Here is a 24,243-nt window from a genome sequence, read left to right on the forward strand (position 1 = left end):
AATTGCAGGCCTAAAAAGTCTTTCCAAATTAAGAATAACAGAAAAAAGTGCCAGGAGCACAGAATGGCTCACAAACTCCCTCACTTGTCATTAAACTGAAGGTATGGATAAGATTTGGCTGCACCAGGTCAAAAAAGATCTCTTTCCCAATCATCATGACTCAGTCAGTCTTGAAGACTGCAGTTTGTCAAGTCATGGTGAGTAAGCTAAATCATGGCTGTTATATAATCACAAACAGAGATTTAGAGCGTGGAATTAAGGATCAAGGAAAAAGATTTTCCTTTGCTTTACTCTGAGACAAACGTTGTTCAATTCAGTTCTCTGATCTTAGGTTTCAGTGAACTCTGATCTAACCACGGAGGGAAGAGTTCACTTAAAACAATAATGTAGGCCGGGCGCGGTGGCTCAAGCCTGTAATCCCAGCACTTTGGGAGGCCGAGGCGGGTGGATCACGAGGTCAAGAGATCGAGACCATCCTGGTCAACATGGTGAAACCCCGTCTCTACTAAAAATACAAAAAACATTAGCTGGGCATGGTGGCGCATGCCTGTAATCCCAGCTACTCAGGAGGTTGAGGCAGGAGAATTGCCTGAACCCAGGAGGCGGAGGTTGCAGTGAGCCGAGATCGCGCCATTGCACTCCAGCCTGGGTAGCAAGAGTGAAACTCCGTCTCAAAAAAAAACAAAAACAAAAACAAAAACAAAATAAAGTAATAACAAAGAAGTAATTTAAAAATGATTTTTATCAAATAATTCAGACAATACAGATGTGTACAACGCAAAAAGCAAAAGTCATTGTTACCTGTTTGGTGGGAATTTCTTTTGGATGTTTTTCTGTACTTTAACAACAGACAGACTGTCGGGCACGGTGGCTCATGCCTATAATCCCAGCACTTTGGGAGGGTGAGGTGGGTGGATCATCTGAGGTGAGGAGTTTGAGACCAGCCTGGCCAACATGCTGAAATCCCATCTCTATAAAAAAATATAGAAATTAGTCAGGCATGGTGGTGCGCACCTGTAATTCCAGCTACTCAGGAGGTTGAGGCTGGAGAATTGCTTGAACCTGCGAGGAGGAGGTTGTAGTGGGCTGAGATGGCACCACTGCACTTCAGCTTGGGCTACAGAGGGAGACTCTGTTTCAAAAACAAATAAACAAACAAACAGACAGACTTGTCCCCCACTTTCCTCTCTACAACGTCCATTTCATTGGTCTGGTGAGATCATGCTTGAGAAATAATTATAACAACAAACAGTAATATTTTTCTCTTAATTGCAAGAATTCCTGAATATATGTGGGACACTGCGTTTGACGAGAGATTGATTATCCTCTCTGCACAGCACATAGGAGATGCAACCCTGCACTAGAGTAGCCCTTGGTATCCAGTATTTCTAGTCCTCATCCTGACCCAGGAAGAGTTATGTTATAGGAACAGAAGGTTCGTATGCCCACTGCATAGCAATAGACAATTACACTAAAACAGCCGGGATGCAGCAAAGAAAGAGTTTAATGATTGCAGGGCACCCAGCAAGGAAATGGAAGGAAACACTCAAATCCATCTTCCAAGGAGTTCTGGCCTGTGGAGAGTGAGGGGGCTGGAAAATTGGGGTTGCTGTTTGGTCGGGGCAAGAGGGATAAAATCATCCCAAAGTGGAAACTGCATTTTTTGGTGAGGTAGCTCCTCCAGGAGTCCTTCAGGTCGGCTGCATCAGTGGGGTCCTTCAGCTGATATCAGTAGTTTCATCCATATGTAGAACCTGAAGGAATATCTCAAAGTGAAAACTTAACATTTCATTCTGTTCCAGTTATTTATAGAGCAGTTAAGGGGAACTATAATCTTGTAACTGTGTCTAGTGATTCTAGGACAATAAGTGCCAAACTGCGAGGAAGTAGATTGGAGAGTGTGCTGACTTAATGATGAATGCTGAACATACTACCAGCTTGGTTTATTTTTATTTATCCCTCGCTCCCTTCTTCCCTGATTAATGTTATTTATTTTTTGAGACAGAGTCTTGCTCTGTCTCCCAGGCTGGAGTGCAGTGGCACAATCGTGGCTCATTGCAACCTCTACCTCCTGTATTCAAGCAATTCTCCTATCTCAGCCTCCCAAGTAGCTGGGATTACAGGCACATGCCACAGTATCCAGATAATTTTTTTTTTTTTTTTTGAGAATGAGTCTTACTCTTGTTGCCCAGGCTGGAGTGTAGTAGGGCAATCTTGGCTCATCACAACCTCCGCCTCCTGGGTTCAAGCGAGTCTCCCGCCTTAGCCTCCCAAGTACCCGGGATTACAGACATGTACTACCACACCTGGCCAATTTTTGTATTTTTAGTAGAGATGGGGATTCTCCATGTTGGTCAGGTTGGTCTTGAACTCTTGACCTCAGGTGATCTGCCCGCTTCAGCCTCCCAAAGTGCTGGGAGCCCGGCCTAATTTTATAAAGTTTATAGCGGCGGTTTCAGAAGCACATATAACCATCATTTTCCTTGGAGCCTCAGGAAACTGAACTTCTGAGAGGTAAAACGACGTCAACAAGATCACATAGCTAGTCAGCAGCAGGGTTGAGATTTGAATCTTAAGTTAGTCCACGCCAAAACCCTACACTTTTCTCTGTTCCATTCAGCCTTCCAGTATACGTGGGATAAATTCCTTTTGTAGATAAGAACAAACTTAGGGAAGGTTACTAAGGAAATTTCTGTAAACCCCTATCAGCGATGTCATTTCTGACATGCAGACATGCTGCACGTCTTGGAATGTCATCTTCTCATCCTAGCTTCCCCTTCTGGCCTCTCCTTTCACCCTCCTGTCTCCACTTGGCTAACCTCTGCTGTAATTCTGGGGCGGGGCTTCTTTCTGCCTCTTGATGGATGGCTGGGCTGCGACTCTTGATGGATGGCTTGATGGATAGCTGAGATGAACCTGAATTACATGGCTGGGAGGGGGGCGGATAATTATAAAGATCATGATTGAAACAAAACTACAAAAAAAACCCTGAAACATCTTTTTGCATCAGTACCTAAGAAAGTGCAAAATACGATGGAAACACAAAAGAGTAGGGATGTGTCAAAAGGAACACAGAAACCACCTTAAAGGAGCTTCCGCGGGCCAAATCCAAAGCAATCTGCACATGAAAACCAGCAATAAAATTAGCATTTTATTACTGTAGCACCCTACAATTAACAATAGCAATTAACATGTTAATGGGGCCAGCAAGGTGGCTCAGGCCTGTAATCCCAGCACTTTGGGAGGCTGAGGCAGGCGGATCACAAGGTCAGGAGACAATGACCATCCTGGCCAATATGGTGAAACCCCGTCTCTACTAAAATACAAAAAATTAGCCCGGTGTGGTGGTACATGCCTGTAGTCCCAGCTATTCAGGAGGCTGAGGCAGAGGAATCACTTGAACCCAGGAAGCAGAGGTTGCAGTGAGCTGAGGTTGTGCCACTGCACTCCAGCCTGGGGATCCAGAGCGAGACTCTGTCTCAAAAAATAAATAAATAAATAATAAAACATATTAATGGTTAACCCTTAATAGTTTAAGGCAGAAATCAATCAATCAATAACAGAAAATATTTTAATGGATTAACAGATATTATCACCCCTAAAGTAAGTTACCAAGAGTTCATAAACACAGAGATAAGAAAAGGAGGGTTGGCCGGGCGCGGTGGCTCACGCCTGTAATCCCAGCACTTTGGGAGGCCGAGGCGGGTGGATCACGAGGTCAAGAGATCGAGACCATCCTGGTCAACACGGTGAAACCCCGTCTCTACTAAAAATACAAAAAAATGAGCTGGGCATGGTGGCGCATGCCTGTAATCCCAGCTACTCAGGAGGCTGAGGCAGGAGAATTGCCTGAACCCAGGAAGCGGAGGTTGCGATGAGCCGAGATCGCACCATTGCACTCCAGCCTGGGTAACAAGAGCGAAACTCCGTCTCAGAAAAAAAAAAAAAAAAGAAAGAAAAGGAGGGCTAGGTTCGGTGGCTCACACCTGTAATCCCAGCACTGTGGAAGGCCAAGGTGGGTGGATCACTTAAGGCCAGGAGTCCAAGAACAGCCTGGCCAACATGATGAAACCCCTCTCTTCTAAAAATACAAAAATTAGCCTGGCATGATGGCACACACCTATAGTTCCAATACTCTGAAAGCTGAGGCACGAGAATCACTTGAGCCTGAGACGTGGAGGTTGCAATGAGCTGAGATTGTGCCACTGCACTTCAGCCTGGGTGACATAAGTGAAAGAGACCCTGCCCTCCCCCACCAAAAAAAATCTATATATATATTTATATATATGTATATATATAAATATATATATGTATTTCTGACAGTAGAATGTACAATTAATAAATATAGAGGGAATGATGGAATTAGAATGTCACAATTTTGAAACCATTTATTAATAATTGATTCAGGCAAGAATCACAAAACTAAAAGGTGAAAGTTTAACAAGGAACAGAGTATTTACATGTTCTAAATGCATCTTCACAAATGATCTACTAAAGGGGAAAAATGTAACTTTACAGTGGAAAAAACTGACAGACAAGAGGTCAAAGTCAATATTATCAGTAATGAGACAAACAAATACTATCTTGTGTATTCTCATATTTGCCTTGAGAAGAACACAATATCAATTCTGTGAGTTCCTGACTGAAATACATAATCTGGATTTTATCATGAGGAAACAGCAGACAAACTCAAACCAGGGGAACTTCTACAAAATAGCTAGTTTGTAAGTTTCAAAAGTGTCAAGGTCATGGAGTCAAAGGAAGATTGAGGAACTATTAAAGAGATATGACAACAAGACGGACCTGAATTACATGGCTGGGAGTTGGGGGGTGGATAATTATAAAGATAATGATTGAAACAACTGGTAAAATTTGAATGTGAACTAAAGATTAGATCAGGAGTTTGCAAACTGGCCAAATCCAGCCTGCTGCCTATTTTTATACAGCCTGCCAGGTAATAATGGTCTTTAATTTTTTAAATATTACAGTAAAAAACATAACATAAAATTTATCATGTTAACCATGTGTGCAATTCAGTAGTGTTAACAATACTCACACATTTGTCCAACATATCTCTAGAATGTTTTAATCTTGCATGACTGAAATTCTATACCCATTGAACAACTGCTCACTTCCACCTCCCCCCAGCCCCTGACAACCACATTTCTTTGTATCTGAGTTTGACTCCTTTACATGCCTCTTGTTAAGTGGAATTGTGCAGTATTTGGCCTTCTGTGACTGTCTTATTTCACTTAGCATCATGTCCTCAAGATTCACTCAAATGATAGCATTTGACAAGCTTTCCATTCTAAAGACTGAATATTTCCTTGCATGCATGTACCATATTCTCTTTATCCGTTTATTTGTTTATGGACATTTAAGTTGCTTCTACCACTTGGCTATTGTATATAATGCTGCAATGAACATGGGTATATAAATACCTCTTTGAGATTCTGCTTTCAATTCTTTTAGCTATATACCCAGAAGTGGGATTGCTGGCTTATATGGTAGTTCTATTTTTAATCTTTTAAGGAGCATCCATTCTGTTTTTCCATAGCAGCTGCACCATTTTACATCCCCACCAACAGTGCCTAGGGATTCCAATTTTTCCACACCCTTGCCAACATTAATTATTTTCCAAGAGTGGCCATCTTAATGGGTATGAGGGGATAGCTCATTGTAGTTTTGATTTTCATTTCTGTGTTGATAGTGATGTTAAGCATCTTTTTATGCTTGTTTGCCATTTGCATAGTTTGTCTAGAGAAATGTCTATTCAAGTCTTTTGTCAGTTTTTAAATTGGGTTATTTTTGTTGTTGTTGTTGTTGATTGTAGTTCTTTATATAGCCTGGATATTAACCCATTATTACATAAATGATTTGTATGTATTTCCCCCTATTCCATACGTTGTCTTTCGATTCTGTTGTTTTAGTTGCTGTGATTTTTACATTTTTAATGGTTGAAAAAAAATCAAAAGAATAATATTTCTGGCTGGGCATGGTGGCTTACGCCTGTAATTCCAACACTTTGGGAGTCCAAGGCAGGCGATCCCTGAGGTCAGAAGTTCGAGACTGGCCTGGCCAATATGGCAAAACCCCATCTACTAAAAATGCAAAAATTAGCTGGGCATGGCCATGTGCGCCTGTTATCCCAGCTACTTGGGAGGCTGAGGCAGGAGAATCACTTGAACCTGGGAGGCAGAGGTTGCAGTGAGCCAAGATTGCACCACTGCACTCCTAGGCGACAGAATGAGACTGTCTTAAAAACAAAACAAAAAAGCCCCCAAAAAAACAAAGAAAAAGGGTGTCGGGCGCGGTGGCTCATCCCTATAATCCCAGCACTTTGGGAGGCTGAGGCAGGTGGATCACTTGAATCCAGGAGTTTGAGACCAGCCTGGGCAGCATGATGGAATCACATTTCTACAAAAAAATACAGAAAATAGCAGCCATGGTGGTGCATACCTGTAGTTCCAGCTATTTAGGAGGCTGAGGCAGGAGGGTTGCTTAGGTCTGGAAGGTTGAGGCTGCAGTTAGCCATGATCTTGCCAACACACTCCAGTCTGGGTGATAGTGTGAGACCCTGTCTCAAACAAACAAACAAACAAAAAACCTGTCGTCTTATACAGTCATGCACCATCCAGTCTCTCCCCAGTGCCACTATGGTCCCCGGTTTATCTCCGGGTTTGGAGGGTACTTTAATGGCTATCACCCCAACTAATCAGTGACCACAAGAGTTTGAAGAGAACTTGCATATCTATACCTCCTCCAATATCTCCATTGGTTCCTGTCCTCACCACCCAGCATGCTGTGCACAACTCCCAGCATCTTCTTCCAGAATACACCATTTCATAGCAACTATAGTTTATCCCATTACTTCCTCAGTCCATGCAGTACCACTGACATCCTGATAGGTGAGTTGCTCCTAAGATAAATTTAAGCTACCAAGGACAAGCTACCTATTAGAAGAAGTATGTGAGGCCAGGCATGGTGGCTCATGCCTGTAATCCCAGCACTTTGGGAGGCTGAGGTGGGTGAATCACATAGTCAGGTGTTCAAGAACAGCCTGGCCAACATAGTGAAACCCTGTCTCTACTAAAAATACAAAAATTAGTCCGGGCATGGTGGCATGTGCCTGTAGTCTCAGCTACTCGGGAGGCTGAGGAAAGAGAATCGCTTGAACCTGGGAGGTGGAGGTTGTGGTGAGCCGAGATGGCACCACTGCACTCCAGACTGGGCAACCGAGCGAGACTCCGTCTTTTTATTATTATTATTATTATTTAAAAAGGAAGTATGTAAACTGGCACCTGCTCCAGAGAAAAAAATCCAAGTGGTAGGCACCGCCTGGTTCTACCACCGTGATCTACACATGCTCAAGACTAAAGCTGGAGGACATTTTCTTCGGTTACTTCAAAGTGATGGAAGTTGTTAGTCCAAGAGTCTTTGGACCCCAGTGTATCTACCCTATGTTCAATGAGGCCCCATTCCATACACAGGGCCTCAGGATAGACAACTGGAGAATGTTATTCAGGAGAAGCTGAACTCATGGCAATTCAATGGTAGCCCCAGGACATAGAAGAATGTTGTGGAAATGAATGACTCTTAAGTGACTACAGCCTTGCTCCTCAAAGGTGGTCCCTGAACTAGCAGCATCAGCATCAGCTGAGAGCTTGTTAGAAGTGTAGAACCTCAGATCCCACTTCTGACCTATTGATTTAGAATCTATATTTTAAACAAGACCCAGGGGTGATTTAGCACATTACTGTTTGGGAAGCACTATATTAATGCTTTCTATGTAGGTGTCTTAGTTTGTGTAAGCTAAGTAAGCTGGTAACCAAATACTATCAACTGGGTGGCTTATAAACAACAAACATTTATTTTTCATAGTTGTGGAGCCTGGGAAGTCCAAGATCAAGGTGCTGGGAAATGGTGCCTGCTGATGGCCCACTTTGCTATAGGCGTCTTCTATGACCCTGCACGGTGGAAGTGGTGAGGGGGTCTTTTCAAGGCCTGTTTTATTTTTTTGAGACAGTCTTACTCTGTCACCCAGGCTGGAGTGCAGTGGTGCCATCTCGGCTCACTGCAACCTTTGCCTCCCAGGTTCAAGTGATTCTCCTGCTTCAGCCTCCTGAGTAGCTGAGATTACAGGCACCCACCACCACATTTGACTAATTTTTGTATTTTTGGTAGAGACAAGGTTCTGCCATGTTGGTCAGGCTGGTCTTGAACTCCTGACCTCAAGGTGATCCACCCACCCTGGCCTCCCAAAGTGCTGGGATTACAGCTGTGAGCCACTGCACCCAGCCTATGGCCTCTTTTATAAAGGCACTAATTCCACTCATTCAATCTTCACCCTCATGACTTAATCACTTCCTGTTAGGAAGCCCTGCCTCCTAACACCATTATTTTGGGGCTAGAATTTCAACATAGGAATTTTGAGGGTACACAAACATTTAGACCACAGCAGCAGGGAACCCAGGGATCTGGGTTGTTACTGGTGATCTAGGTGTGAGGATGAATGTGTGTGTACCTATGTGTCATTGAAATGACCTTGTATTCCCTAATGCCCCACTCTGCACACATCACTGAGGTCCTGGGACTGCACTCCATCATCCTGGAAGTTTCTCCCAGCCTCAACTCCTTCCTGGCATTCTGAGACCACACAACGTGTGTGGAGGGCTGTGCTTGCTATCTCATGATCTCTTTCCAGGTTATCATTGCCCCAGTGCTGACCTGTCTGCACCACACACTCCCAGCTTGCCATCTCCTTACCTCCACACAGACATCAGAACATCTCCTTCCACATGTACCCCACCAGCCCCACGTTGGCTCCCCCAGATTCTCTTTGTATGAGACTAGGGTTTGACAACAAACACCCATTTACCTGCCAGAGTACTACCTGCCCAGCTAGAAGCTTTTGGCCAGGAAAAGGTGAGTCAGGAAGTGAGTGGTCTATAGTGTTTGATCTTTCTTGAAGGCTGGAAAGAAGAAATGTCTCCTGGTTAGGTCCCCAAAGCTCAGGCCGAGAGCTCTGCCTGGACAATTCTGGGCATGCTCATTCTGGCTGGCACTGAAATGCAATGCTGGGGTTTGCTAATTTGTTCACACTTGCCAGGCCTTGTGAAAAGCTTCCTGCCAGGAAAGGAACCAGGAATGATGAGTTGGCTGAGTTGACACAGCATAAAGCTCAACTTAAACAGTTTATGAGTCTTTTATTTCTGTGTTCTTTTTCCCTTGGTTCTGGTTTTCTGGCTTTTTATCACTATTATCAGAGTGGGCATACATTTCAGTTCAATTCAGTTCAGATGGGATTCCAGCCAAGTGTGGTGGCTCATACCTGTAATCCACGTACTTTGGGAGGTTGAGGTGGCAGATGGCTTAAGGCCAGGAGTTTGAAACTAGCATGAGCAATGAGGTGAAACTCCATCTCCGTGAAAACATTTTTTAAAAAGGTGGCCAGGTATGGTGGTGCATGCCTGTGGTTGCAGCTAACTGGGGGACTGAGGTGGGAGGATCACTTGGGCCTGGGAAAGTTGACACTGCAGTGAGCTATAATCATACCACTGCACTCCAGCCTGGGTGACAGGGAGACCCTGTCTCAAAAAAAAAAAAGATTCCAAGGTGCTTTGTTATAATCACTCCCTGGCAAATGCTTTTGCCTTCCTTGCTTTTTTCTTTCTCCATCAGTCACGCCTGGCATAACCCTAGCCCCGAATAAAAGCAACCACTAACTTCTCCACACCTTTCCATGAGCCCCTGAACATTGTTGGAGAAAATCATTTAACTAAACTGACTGGTTTTCCCCTAATGATCAAAAACAACACAGAGGCACATGAGACACTGCCCAGCAACCCCAGAGATTCTGCAGTAAATTTGCTTACTCACAAAACTTGATGACAATTTTATCCTTTCACACAGTTCTTAAGCCTCACCCCTCAACTATTCTGAACTGATGCTTCACTGAGAGATTAAAAGACATTAGAGCAGAGACTTTGTCTTTTTATAGCCAAAACTACTACAGACTTCTCTGCATATTCATCCATCTTCTCTCCCACTCTTTTTCTTTCTCTTTCTTGCTTTCTCCCTCCCCCCCTTCCTCCTTCCTTCCCTCCCTTCCTTCCTTTTTCTTTCTTTCTTTCCTCTTGACAGGGTCTCACTCTGTTGCCCAGGCTGGAGTGCAGTGGCACAATCTCGGCTCATTGCAACCTCTGCCTCCCAGGTTCAAGCAATTCTCCTGCCTCAGCCACCAGATTAGCTGGGATTACAGGTGTATGCCACCACATCTGGCCCATCTTCGCTTTTCTTTCTGTGACAATGGAGGAAGCTTCTCTCCTCCTACCGAAGGTTAATGTACTTGGGTTGCATTTTTCCTAACCTTCCTAGGGTACTTGGATTATTTCTTTTCTCCTGCATAATCAACCTCTTCTGAATCAACTAGAATACTTTCCACTGCAAGTAAAAAGACAAAGGCCCTGCTGGGCGTGGTGGCTCAAGCCTGTAATCCCAGCACTGTGGGAGGCCGAGGCGGGTGGATCACGAGGTCAAGAGATCGAGACCATCCTGGTCAACATGGTGAAACCCGTCTCTACTAAAAATACAAAAAATGAGCTGGGCATGGTGGCGCATGCCTGTAATCCCAGCTACTCAGGAGGCTGAGGCAGGAGAATTGCCTGAACCCGGGAGGCGGAGGTTGCGGTGAGCCGAGATCGCGCCATTGCACTCCAACCTGGGTAACAAGAGTGAAACTCCGTCTCAAAAAAAAAAAAAAAAAAAAGACAAAGGCCATCAGCAGACCAAACACTCCCAATTTTATATCTCCTGCCCAGGATGTCTTCCAAGCTTCAACTATTCATGGGCCCAAGAGCCTCCTGTCCAGCCTGGGCAACATGGTAAAACCTCATCTCTACAAAAAATACAAAAATTAGCTGGGTGTGGTGGGGTGCGCCGGTAGTCCCAGCTACTTGGGAGGCTGAGGTGAGAGGATCACTTGAGCCCAGGAGGCTGAGGTGAGGGTTGAAGCTGCAGTGAGCTGAGATCACGCCACTGCACTCCAGTCTGGATGATGGAGCAGAGGGAGACTCTGTCTCAAGAATTTAAGCAAAGAACAAAGAAAAAAAAAAAAAAGAGTCCCCTGGGCATTTTCCCCTTGGCATCTTAAATTTAACATGTTCTAAACTGAACTGATTTCCATCTGGAACAGGTGACTCTAGCTGCATTCTCTCTTGGTTCTTTGCTACCAAGTATCCCAACGTTGTTTAGAATAACAACATGTTTAGCTAAAAAGTTGTTAGCCAAGCTCCTTTATTGTTAGAAGTGATCACATGACAATTCTGCCCAGAGGCGTGAGCAGAAGTTACTGGATAGGGCCTCTAAGAAAGCCTCTAAAAAGTGGGCAGAATGAACCCTCTCTCTTTTTTTCTGCGTGGAACATACACAGAGATAGTGCAGCCACCTCATGATCATGAGGTCCACAAGCTGAAGGTGAAAAAGTGGAAAGTTGGAAGGACCCTGAGAAACAACATCATTGCATCCCAACATTAGTTCTGGGATGCTACAGAAAAAAATGATGCCCCTACTTGTTTAAGCTACTATGTATAGCAGACGTTTTGTTACAGGCCACAGAACCAAGACTTAGTTATATACAACTCAAACCTACTTCTCGCTAGCCTTCCCCATTAGTAATTGGGACCTCCAGCCCCAAGTCCAGAGACCTGCAAGTTATCTCAGATTCTTCTCCCTCAACACTCACCTACAATCCAGTCGATAAGCAAGTACTACAGCATCTCCTCCAAAATATTCCTACTTATGCACTTGTCTTTATCAGCCTTGCCACAACCTGGTTCAAACCACCATCATCTCCTAAAATAACCCGATACTGGTCCCTTTGCCTATCCCCTTGCCTCCTTTCAGTCTTTTCACCATCTAGCAGCTAGAAGGAACTTTTAAAATACAAACTGGGCATCAATACCAGCAGATACTAAAACTTCCTGGAAGGAAATGAACTGCTTTTCCTAAGAGCGAGAAAGAAAAAAAAAAAAAAATTGGAACTTCCATTTTAGAAGAAAAAATTAAGAGTAGAGAGAATGGTTCTGGGTTACATAATGGATTCCTTAATCACTAGCAAATAAATAAAAAAACCTCAATATTGGAATGAATCAATTTTCTTGTGGAAATTGGTGAAGGACCTAAATATCCTAATGATCTTGGAACAAAATAGAACTCACATTTGAAAATAGCTAGCATGACTCAGGAGGAGGCAAGCCCAGGGAGCTCACAGACATTGTGGGAGGACATTGGACTAACATGGAACACAGAAGGTGGATTTGTTACAATTTAATCAGAGGAGCCACCCACAGATGGCTTTGGGTTATGTTTGGGTTTTACTTTCCAGGTTGGGGGCCTTGTTTAGATATCAGCTATTAGGCATGCTGAACTGTGAAACAGGTACCATTCCTTAATTGAGGTCTTATTACCTTGGTTTATGAATTATATTGGAAGGGTAAGGGTGAGTAGGATGTGCTGGTATGGATTACTTACTTGGATTTATATCCAGATGGGTAAGTGTGGTTTAGGAGGGACTTCCTAGCAACTCTCAGTGGTGTGCTAATTTTTTCATTCAAAATAATGTAAAAACAAGCCTGGGCAATATAACGAGACCCCATCTATACTAAACTTAAAAAAAAATAAGTGGGGTATGGCTACATGCCTATAGCCACAGGTACTCAGAAGGCTAAAGCAGGAGGACTGCTTGAACCCAGGAGTTGGAGGCTGCAAGGAGCTATGATTGAACCACTACATTCCATCCCAGGTGACAGAGTAAGACTTTGTCTCTAAAATAATAATAATATATATAAAATTTTTGAGACGGTCTCACTCTGTTGCCTGGGCTGGTGTGCAGTGGCACAATCTCAGCTCACTGCAACCTCTGCTTCAAGCATTCAAGCAATTCTCCAGCCTCAGCCTCCTGAGCAGCTGGTACCACAGGTGCGCACCACTACACCCAGCTAATTTTTGTATTTTTAGTAGAGATGAGTTCTTGCGATGTTTCCCAGGCTGGTCTTGAACACCAGAGCTCAAGGCCATCCACCTGCCTCTGCCTCCCAAAAGGCTGGGATTATAGGTAAGAATCACAGCACCCAGCCTAACAATAATAATTTTTAAATATTTATATGAAAGGCAGAGAAATTTCATAGGAAAAGAATACTTTGTATGGAAGAGAGTTAAGACTCACAGTGAGTGGTTCAAGGTCAAGGGAAAAAGTGAGTGCTCAGCTCAGTGTTGGTTACTTGTATCTTACTTCAGCCCAGACTCGGGCTCCTGCCCAAGTTCCAGCTAAGGGAGACACCAACAAAGAAAAAAGTAAGAACTTAAACAAGTGGCTTCATTAAACTCTCTGTGACATACTGAGTAGCTTTGTTACATAGAGGGAAGATGGCACCAGTGACTTTGACTCTATTGGAAACATTGGGATTCATCGATCTAATTACTCATCTGGAGGGTGCCCACGGGTATCCCCATGTTTGGTGAGTCACTGGAAGGACTCACAGGACCCAGAATATAGTTGTATTCATGGCTAAGGTTTATTATGGCAATGTGATGAGGAGGGAGAAAGACTCAGGTAGGGCCTGGGGAAATGCATGGGCAGGCTTCCTATTGCCCTCCCCTCCACAAGGAATCACACAGTGCACTCTCCCTTCAGCAGTGAAAATGTGTTTCCCCAGCAATAAGCATCGAATGTTTCTGCCCATTAGAGGGAAACCCATTAGAGTCTCAACACCCAAAGGTCTGGCCACATAGACACACTCTGCCTAGCATGTACCAAAATTCCAGATCCCCTGAAGGAAAGCAGGTGTCCAGCATAAATGACACTGTTTGTACAGTCTAGGCAGAATGAGCCACCCTTTTCAGTTAGGGAATGGTGGGGACACTCCTCAAATCCAAGTTCCTAAACACCAGCCCAAGGCCAACGTTGCAATCAGGCTTGCTATATTAACTCTTCTGTATACCAGCAAAACCCTAACAATAGTGAAGTCATTAAGAGAAATTTCATACTGAGATTTTCCCCCAGAATTGCTAATGTTGTATGGTATACGTGCAGAAGTTAGGATTAAATATGTTAAAGCTTGGCAGCTCTTCTAACTGGTCTATATTCAAGAAATATATTCAAGGCAGTGCAAAAGAAAAAGAGGATAGCCAATTGAAAATGAGGAGGCAACTGGTTCTTTGACCATTTGTCCTTGCAAGCACAGCTGCAGATTAACACTTCCTGATAGTGCTCTCATCTCAGGGGGACAGCTGAGACCCAGGCAGACTACATGCAGGGTAGCTTTGATATACATAGAAGCACAGGGAGGTGGGCACTGAGGGTGGGCTGTAAACATGGCACAATCTAGCTAGGAATGTCCACTGTGACATCTAACCTGCTAGTAGAATGATGCTAACGAATGGAAGTAATGTAAGCTGACAGAGGTTTGGGTCCAGGAATTTCCTTATAGTAGAAGAACGTGGTAGAGACAGACATAGTCACACAACCAGAGCTGTGGGCCAAGAGAAGTTTTGAAGAAGGATATTTCTGGCAGAAAACTAACAGTAACTATTTTGAATTTACCAGGCACTTCCCCAAGGGAAAATGCTTTCAGAAAACATTGGAGCAAGAGAATACGTGGAAGATAGTTTATACTCCTGCATCCACCAACCTAGAATTTTAAAAGAAAAAAAAAAAGAGTTCCTAGAAAAAGAAAGAAGCTGAGGACCTAGGACGAATTGAACAGAGCAATGCAGCCTGAGCTGCAAATAGCCAGATACGAAAACTAGGGCTTTTGCAGAGCTATCTCAGGGGTGGAAGAATCTGAACTACAGGTTAAGTGTCAGGTGATGTTCTAGAACAGAAAGTCAAGGAGAATGAGAGTCAGATTGTGCAGTGTTTGGGGAGGGACTGTAAGAATTGAGAGCCAGAAGCTATAACACTTGTGTGCTTAAATAATGCCAATTTTGGAATAAGATTTTGTCAGGGTAGAATCTGCTGAGGAAGGATGAGTTGAGCTTCCCATCTTCCTCACCCAACAATGAATTGATCCAGTGAGACACTACCTTTTCTCCAAAAAACTTCAGATTTTTTATTTTTGTTTTTTGTAGAGTTTCAGGGAGAAAGAGGCATTTGTAGGTTTGGATTGAATCAGATGGTTTTTCCATTTAGAAAGCAAAAGGAAAGAAAAAAATAAACAACTTTGTGCCAAGAGAAAAGCAAATGGGAAAGTTAGATACAGAATTGTTATCAATATGTCTTCTTTTTCAGTACAAAATACCTTGAAAACATTCAACAGAGTATGTTCTGGAATTTTCTATTCACATGTTTTTGGAAGACTAATTTAACCGTTCTCTTTCTACTCTGTAGAAAATCAAGACTTAAGCATTGCATCCAAAATGATTAAGCCGTGAACACAATTTTGTTTTATTTGCACAGACTTCAAATAGGAAAGCCTAGGTAATAGTTAGAGACCTTTTCCTGTCTGGCAAGAGACCTTATATGGTTTATATACTGGTGAAATAAACGATACAAGACCTGAGAGGCCAAGGTCAGAGATGATCACCTTATAAATACATAAAAAAAAAACCATGTGTGTGCATGTGTGTGTGTGTATATATATATATATATATATGTGTGTGTGTATATATATATATATATATATATATATTTTTTTTTTTTTTTTTCTCAGAGACAGAGTCACTCTGTCGCCCAGGCTGGAGTGCAGTGGCGTGATCTCAGCTCACTGCAAACTCCGCCTCCTGGGTTCAAACAATTCTCTTGCCTCGTCCTCTCAAGTAGCTGGGACTACAGGTGCGCACCACCATGTCCAGCTGATTTTTTTGTATTTTTAGTAGAGACGGAGTTTTACTGTGTTAGCCAGGATGGTCTCGATCTCCTGACCTCATAATTTGCCAACTCGGCCTCCCAAAGTGCTGGGATTACAGGCATGAGCCACCGCGTCTGGCCTATCAATGGTTTTTTGTGTGTGATAGAATTTTTCTCTGTCACTCTGGCTGGAGCACAGTGGCATGATTTTGGCTTACTGCAACCTCAACCTCCTGGGCTCAAGTGATCCTCCTATCTCAGCCTCTGAGTAGCCGGGGTTACAGCTGCATGCCACCACACCCAGCTAATTTTTTTGTATGTTTTGTAGAGATGGGTTTTCTCCATGTTGCCCAGGCTGCTCTTGAACTTCTGGGCTCAAGTGATTCACTCATCTCAGCCTCCCAGAATGCTGAGATTACAAGTATGAGCCACTACACCCAGCCATGATGATCACATTATTAGTGACCAAATTCAATTTCCTATGATACAACTGATAATTTTAGGTAAGAAAATCATAGTTTAACAAGTATAATTTCTCATATTAATGATACAGGATATAGTCTTGAGGTTACAACTTCTGTTGTTACAGTATCATAGAACACCACTAATTTTACTTAGCAAACATTTGCAAAGCACTTTAGTTGTTTTTAAGAGGCAGAGCATGTATAAATTTAAACTAGACAAGTTTTATCTCCCTTGGCTGAAAATTCCATCTTGGTCACTGATGTTTCTGAGCAACATTCACCTTAATAAACCGCTACATTCATTAGCCACTATGTAATCTATGCTGTCACTCCAGTGCAACCAAGACAGATGATGCTCATACCAGTATTCTCACTGTTGAGTGCTGGCCATGTTTGTGGTGGCATCAGTATTTGTAGTAGTAACAGTGATCCTAATAGGGGTATGCATGGCATCACTAAGTTTCTTGGTAAATGCAGCCACAGAAAACATACCAGAGTATAGAGGAGCAGATACTGGGTACTTAAGACAACCTAGTGATAGAACACAAAGCTTTCCTGGCAGTTGGAGACCTCGTGGAGCAGATGGGGACAGTTAGAAGAATGCTTTTTATTATCATGATGTTGACCTCATGTGCAACTCTAGATTGGTATGGCCTGGTAACACGTATATAGTGCCAGAATAAACATCTTTGTGCATACATCCTTTTCCATATTTTGAATTCTTTCCTTAAGACAGAAAAGTACTGAGTCAAAGGGTATAAATACTTTCTGGGAGTGGAAACAATGCCTGGGCTCTTCTAGTATAGGTATTACAGTCACCAAATTGCTTTACAAAAAGTTGTTTTAATTATTGTTACTATTACTATTATTATTTTTGAGATGGAGTTTCACTCTTGTTGCCCAGGCTGGAATGCAATGATGTGATCTTGGCTCACTGCAACCTCTGCCTCCTGGGTTCAAGCGATTTTCCTGCCTCAGCCTCCAGAGTAGCTGGGATTATAGGCATGCGCCACCATGCCTGGCTAATTTTGCATCTTTAGTAGAGAGTTTCTCCATGTTGGTCAGGCTGATCTAGAACTCCCAAACTCAGGTGATCCACCCACCTTGGACTCCCAAAGTGCTGGGATTACAGACTGCACCCAGCCCTGTCTCAATTATTAATTTATACAACCCTGAGAAAAGTGTGAGCTGCCCTCTTTTACTGATCTTGCTAAAATTGGCTATTGCAACTTTAGAATCATTGCTAATTTTGTCAGGCAAATGATAATTTGTGGTTAATATTGGCATTCCTATAATTACTCATCAAATTAAGTCTTTCCATTTATCCTGACTGGTTTGATTTCCTTTTCTGAGAATGTCCATTCAAGACCATTACTATTTAAAATGACTTTTTTTTTAAATTTTGGAAACAGTCTTGCTTTGTTACCCAGGTTGGAGTGTAGTGGTATGATCTTGGCTTACTGCAACTTCTGCCTCCTGGGATCAGGTGATTCTTCTGCCTCAGCCTACCGACTAGCTGGGATTACAGGTGCCCACCACCATGCCCAGCTAATTTTTGTATTTTTAGTAAAGACGGGCTTTCACCATGTTGGCTAGGCTGGTCTGGAATCCTGACCTCAAGTGATTAGCCTGCCTCAGCCTCCCAAAATGCTGGGATTACAGGTATGAGTCACTGTGACTGGCCTAAAATGATTTTAATTGTACCTTTTAACTTTTAAAATAATGTATATAAATACTTATACAAAATATACTAATTCCTTCATGTCTATAATACTAGCACTTTGGAAGGCCGAGGCGAGTGGATCACCTGAGGTCAGGAGTTCAACACCAGCTTGGCCAGCATGGTGAAACCCTGTCTCTACTAAAAATTCAAAATTAGCAGGGCATGTGGTGCACACCTGTATTTCCAGCTATTCAGGAGGCTGAGGAAGGGGAATCGCTTGAACCTGGGAGGTGGAGGTTGCAGTGAGCTGAGATCACGCCACTGCACTCCAGACTGTGTGATGGGAGCCAGACTCCATCTCAAAATAAATAAATAAATGAATAAATAAATAAATAAAATAAAATACACTAATTCTATGCCAAATTTAGTATATCTACTCCCAAATTTGTCATTTGTTCTCAAATATTGAGTTTTAATGCTTACCTTTAAATTTCATGTAATCAACTTTATGAAAAATGTTCATCATTTCTTAATTTGAAAAGCCTTCCCTGTATCAAAAATTTTGTTGAGTATTCACATCTCACATCTTTCTTCTTCCAGTTTGTGCTTCATTGTTTCAGTGGGACACAGTGATGTGAAGCTGGAACTCTGAGCCAGGAAGACCTGCGTGGGTTCATGCTAATTCGCAGGTGCATATCTCCTTGAGCTTCCTGTATAAAAGTGTACCATAGAGAGTATTTCTGAAATGACTCTTTACCCAACTTCACAGATTATTTAGACAAAAAGTGAATAGGTATACACTGGAGATCTTCGTTTGCAAATGTTTTTCTTCCCTGACAGAGCCAACTGCCAGGTTTTGTAAAACATGTTTAGCTTGCTCAAAAATCTTCTTTGAAGATCACGTGAGCCTAGGAGTTTGAGACCAGCCTGGGCAAAATAATGAGACACTAGCTTTACAAAAACATACAAACATTAACCAGACGTGATGGCGTGAGCCTGTAGTCCCAGCTACTCAGGAGGCTGAGGTGGGAGGGTTGCTTGAGCCTGGGAGGTTGAGGCTGCAGGAAGCCATGATCCTGCCTCTGCAATGTCAGCCTGGGCAATAGAGAGGGAGACTCTGCCTCAAAAAAAAAAAAAAAAAAAAATCCCCTTCACCTCCATCCTAATAGGAAGTATGCCAGAGGACTGGGCATTGGAGCTTTTCTTAGTCCATTTTTCTATGTAACCAATCACACAGATTTATTTTCCCTTCTTGGGTTCTTGGATTTAAAAAGGTGCTTCATTCATGAATTCTGAGGAAAGCTAGGGAAAATTTAAACCATTTTTAACTGTGGAATTTAGCTTTTAGACATCTCCAACAGGCTGTGCAGGAGTGAGTAAGATCCTCTATTGGACAATTTTGGAACCGGTATGGTCTCGGATGGGTGCATTGGAACCAGCTGGGGAGATACAGATCCAGGGTGAATCCTCTCCAAAATTTCGGCTCAACATTTTTCTGTGACTCTCTGATAGCCAGCAAGTAAGCGGCTGCTTTGTATCCTTGATAACCTAGCAGGTCCAGTATTAAACCCATTATGAGTGGTTTGTGTGGGCTGTGTTTTCTGCTTGCCCCAAATAAGAATCCAGAGGAATAGGAGCACTGTAAAAATGAGTTTCTCCACAAAAATGACTCCGTGGGCTGAACAGTAAAAAGCAGATGTGGAAAACAAAAAAAGGAAGTGAATACAGGCAGAATCCACCCACCCTCCAACTCCCTGCCATTCTTCAAATGGACATATTTTAGGAGAGGTAAGGAAGAAACAGATTTTATTTATTTATTTATTTTTATTTTTAGACTTTTTATAGAGGCAGGGTTTTGCCATGTTGCCCAGGCTGGTCTTGAACTCCTGGGCTCAAGAGATCCACCCACCTTGGCCTCTCAAAGTGCTGGGATTACAAGCATGTGCCACCACACCTGGCCCAGATACTAACTCTCAACAACAGCAAAAATATAGACATACACCAAGAAAGTAGAAGAGAAACTATAATAATACAAGCCTGAAAAAATTAAAGATGGGGCTGGCAATGAAATTGGTGGCATTCCAATGGCATGAACCATGACTCACACTAGTCCCCCTGCAGTGTGGACAGATTTGTAAATGTCACCAAAAGGAAGTTCGAGGGCAATGCTGGTTTTGAATTAGCTTTTGAAACTGTAATATTATTTTTTAAAAGTATATGCATTAAATACATGTGCCCTGAAGTATTTCTTTCTCCACTTCGAAAGGAAGGTGTATTAGTCTGTTCTCACGCTGCTATAAAGACATACCTGAGACTGGGTAATTTATAAAGGAAAGAGATTTAATTGACTGACAGTTCCACATGGCTAGGGAGGCCTCAGTAAACTTACAATCATAGCTAAGGGAAAGTGAACATACCCTTCTTCACATGGCAGCTGGAGAAAGAAGTGCAGAGCAAAGGGGAAAAAGCCCCTTGTAAAATCATCAGATCTTGTGAGAACTCACTCACTATCATGAGAATAGCATGGGGCTAACAGCCCCCATGATTCAGTTACCTCCCACCAGGTCCCTCCCACTGGGTCCTTTCCATGTCACGTGGGGATTATGGGAACTACAATTCAAGATGAGATTTGGCTGGGGACACAGCCAAACCATATCAGAAGGATTTTAGCCAGGCGCGGTGGCTCAAGCCTGTAATCCCAGCACTTTGGGAGGCCGAGGCGGATGGATCACGAGGTCAAGAGATCGAGGCCATCCTGGTCAACATGGTGAAACTCCGTCTCTACTAAAAATACAAAAAATTAGCTGGGCATGGTGGCACGTGCCTGTAATCCCAGCTACTCAGGAGGCTGAGGCAGGAGAATTGCCTGAACCCAGGAGGCGGAGGTTGCGGTGAGCCGAGATCGCGCCATTGCACTCCAGCCTGGGTAACAAGAGTGAAACTCCATCTCAAAAAAAAAAAAAAAAAAAGAAGGATTTTAATTTTGAGACTTGCTGTGATGTTCGTGAATTCACTACAATTTGCAAATGTGCCTATTTTGGAATACATATGATTACTTGGTCCTTGACAAGTTATCATCAAATGAAACAATGAAAGTTAAGTTTATAGAAGTCACAAGTCCATGTTGACACTAGAAAATGTTAATTGTCATCCATGTAAGTTTCCAAAGCTGTTTGTCAAAACTTAGGAATGCTGTACAGACCAATCCCAATTACAAGAATTTTAAATATGGGGTCGGGCACAGTGGCTCACACCTGTAATCCCAGCACTTTGGGAGGCCAAGGCGGGCGGATCACCTGAGGTTGGGAGTTCAAGACCGGCCTGACCAACATGGAGAAACCGTCGTCTCTACTGAAAATACAAAATTAGCTGGGCGTGGTGGCACATGCCTGTAATCCCAGCTACTCGGGAAGCTGAGGCAGGAGAATCACTTGAACCTGGGAGGCAGAGGTTGTGGTGAGCTGAGATTGTGCCCTTGCACTCAAGGCTGGGCAATAAAAGCAAAACTCTATCTCAAAAATATATATACATGTGGTTGTGATCAAGTTGCTAATCATAAATTGTTGCTAACCCGCAAGTCCAATGATTCATTAAAGTAACTTAGCTAAAAGTTATCTGTGAAGATACTACTGTTTGCTGTGCTTTTTGGGTGTGGTGGCTCAACAACTGTAATCCCAGAACTTTGGGATGCTGAGGAGGGATTGCTTGAGGCCAGGAGTTTGAGACCAGCTGGGCAATACAGCAAGATGCTGTCTCTACAAAAAGAATTTTTTTTTTTTTTTGAGAGAGAGGGTCTCACTCTGTTGCCTAGGGTGGAGTGCGATGGTGCAATCATGGCTTACTGCAGTCTCCACCTCCCAGGCTCAAGTGATCCTCCCACCTCAGCCTCTTGAGTGGCTAGGCCTACAGATGCACTCCATTATACCCAGCTAATTTTTGTATTTTTTGTAGAGACAAAATTTTGCCATGTTGCCTAGGCTGGTCTCAAAGTCCTGTACTCAAGCAATCCTCCCACATTGGCTTCCCAAAGTGTTGGGATTACAAGCATGGGTCCAAATTTTTTTTTTTTTTTTTTTTTTTTGAGACGGAGTTTCGCTCTAGTTGCCCAGGCTGGAGTGCAATGGCGCGATCTCGGCTCACCGCAACCTCCGCCTCCTGGGTTCAGGCAATTCTCCTGCCTCAGCCTCCTGAGTAGCTGGGATTACAGGCACGTGCCACCATGCCCAGCTAATTTTTTGTAGTTTTAGTAGAGACGGGGTTTCACCATGTTGGCCAGGATGGTCTCAATCTCTTGACCTCGTGATCCACCCGCCTCGGCCTCCCAAAGTGCTGGGATTACAGGCGTGAGCCACCGCGCCCGGCCTGGGTCCAAATTTTTTTAAAAAACGAAATGCAAGGTGCAGATAGATAATTAAAGAATGGAATGTAGAGGCTACAACTCAAAATCTATCTGCGATAATCCAGTCTTGACCTTCGGGCTAAAGAAATAGAATCAAAAGCTAGATTTCAGGTAATAGGGATATTTTTTGGATAAAGATGTTGTTACTCAAATAATTTGTACTGGTCAAAACAACCTACCCAGAAGATTGTTCTGATTGATCGAACATGTCCAGCTAAGCAACTGGACCAAAGATAGTAAAGAACCCTCAAACCTCAGTGCTGGCGTGGGTTATAGTATGAAATGAACTAATGAGTGATAAGCCCCCTGATTCTTCTTTTCAGACTTGGGAAAGAAAGCCAGGAAGAAGATAGCTTTGCTCTGTGGGAAGAGATTGTGGGGAGAACATTATAAATGATACAGCCCTGCAGGTGCAGTTAGAGGTCTATCCAGACTAAACCCTGATTTCCCTCAGATTGCAAAGATGGAGATTCATGTAGTAATTAGAACAGGAAGCACCAAAAACAGCAAGTTCATCATAAGCCACATTCACTTAGACATTCAACAAATGTTTATTAAGCATCTACTATACACTGGATGCTGACTACATAGTAGTGGACAAAATATATTTCATTTTATATTTGGTTATTGCCAATAGAGAGAAATGCTGTTAATTTTTCTGGGTTGTGTGTTAATCTTGCTAAACTCTAATTCTAACAGCTTGGTTATTGATTCTGTTGCTTTTTCTAGATGCTTATATTATTTGTAAATATCAACAGTTTTATCTCTGCCTTTATAATCCTCATACTTTTTTCTTTTCCTCATAATGCAGACAAAAACCTCCAGTATCATATTAAACAATAACAAGGACATTCCAATGACTTGTCTTTTTCCTGATCTTAAAGGATAGTTTATCTCAAGTCTAACTTTGCTGTTGATTTTTTATATATCAACTTTTCAAAGTAAGAAAAATTTCCAGTATTCCTACTTTGTAATTTTAAAATCATAGTTGCTAAACTTTATGAAACATTTTTTTCTGTATCACTTACAGGAACATGTGGTTTTTAATTTTAATGTATTAATTGTTAATCCGTTGATATATTTTCTGATTTTAAAACATCTTAACATTCCTGCAAAGATTCTTATTGGTTTTTTTTTTTTTTTTTGAGACGGAGTTTCACTCATGTTACCCAGGCTGGAGTGCAATGGCGCGATCTCGGCTGACCGCAACCTCCGCCTCCTGGGTTCAGGCAATTCTCCTGCCTCAGCCTCCTGAGTAGCTGGGACTACAGGCATGTGCCACCATGCCCAGCTGATTTTTTGTATTTTTAGTAGAGACGGGGTTTCACCATGTTGACCAGGATGGTCTCGATCTCTTGACCTTGTGATCCACCCGCCTCGGCCTCCCAAAGTGCTGGGATTACAGGCTTGAGCCACCGCGCCCGGCCTCCTGCAAAGATTCTTATTGGATCAAGAGGTAGGACTTTTTAAAGACATTGTTGTTGGATTCAATCAGCTGTTATTATTTTCTTGTATTGCACTTATCTGATTTTGGAATCAACGTGACAATAACCAATAATAAAATGAATGGGTAGATTCTGAAAGTCTCCTATTTTCTGTAGCAACTTGTTCTGTTTTTTTCAGGAGAGACAATCCTAAATGACTTTTAAGTTTCCTTAATATTAATACAAGCACTAATTTTGATATTTTATATTTTTTAGGGACTTTTGCATTTCATCCAAATTTTCCAATTTCCTGTCTATATGATGACTATGTCAATATTTTATTCCAGATTCTGGTTCACAGTGTTTTCCATGGTGAGAGACAGGAAGTAAGACCTGGTTCCGTCAGCCCTTTCAAGCCCACTGTTCACCTTCCTGAGTAGGATAAT

The 24,243-nt window shown here is 42.7% G+C and overlaps 1 long non-coding RNA gene across 3 annotated transcripts in view; it reads right to left on the reverse strand.

The window, feature by feature from the left end:
* Positions 1-1,100: 1,100 nt before the first annotated feature.
* LOC116524850 overlaps positions 1,101-24,243 on the reverse strand; it is a 28,587-nt gene continuing 5,444 nt past the window's right edge. Inside the window, exons 2-3 of one of the 3 annotated variants that reach the window (XR_004257507.1) lie at positions 18,458-18,684; positions 1,101-1,754 (exon numbers count right to left, since the gene is read on the reverse strand). This is a non-coding gene — a long non-coding RNA (uncharacterized LOC116524850). Of the gene's footprint in view, positions 1,755-6,548; positions 6,578-8,296; positions 9,127-18,457; positions 18,685-24,243 lie in introns of those variants that run through there. The other 2 variants (XR_004257508.1, XR_004257506.1) reach the window with 2 other exon arrangements.

This window comes from Sapajus apella, unplaced genomic scaffold (assembly GCF_009761245.1).
Source record: "Sapajus apella isolate SASKATOON/1434 unplaced genomic scaffold, GSC_monkey_1.0 scaffold46, whole genome shotgun sequence".
Taxonomy (NCBI): domain Eukaryota; kingdom Metazoa; phylum Chordata; class Mammalia; order Primates; family Cebidae; genus Sapajus; species Sapajus apella.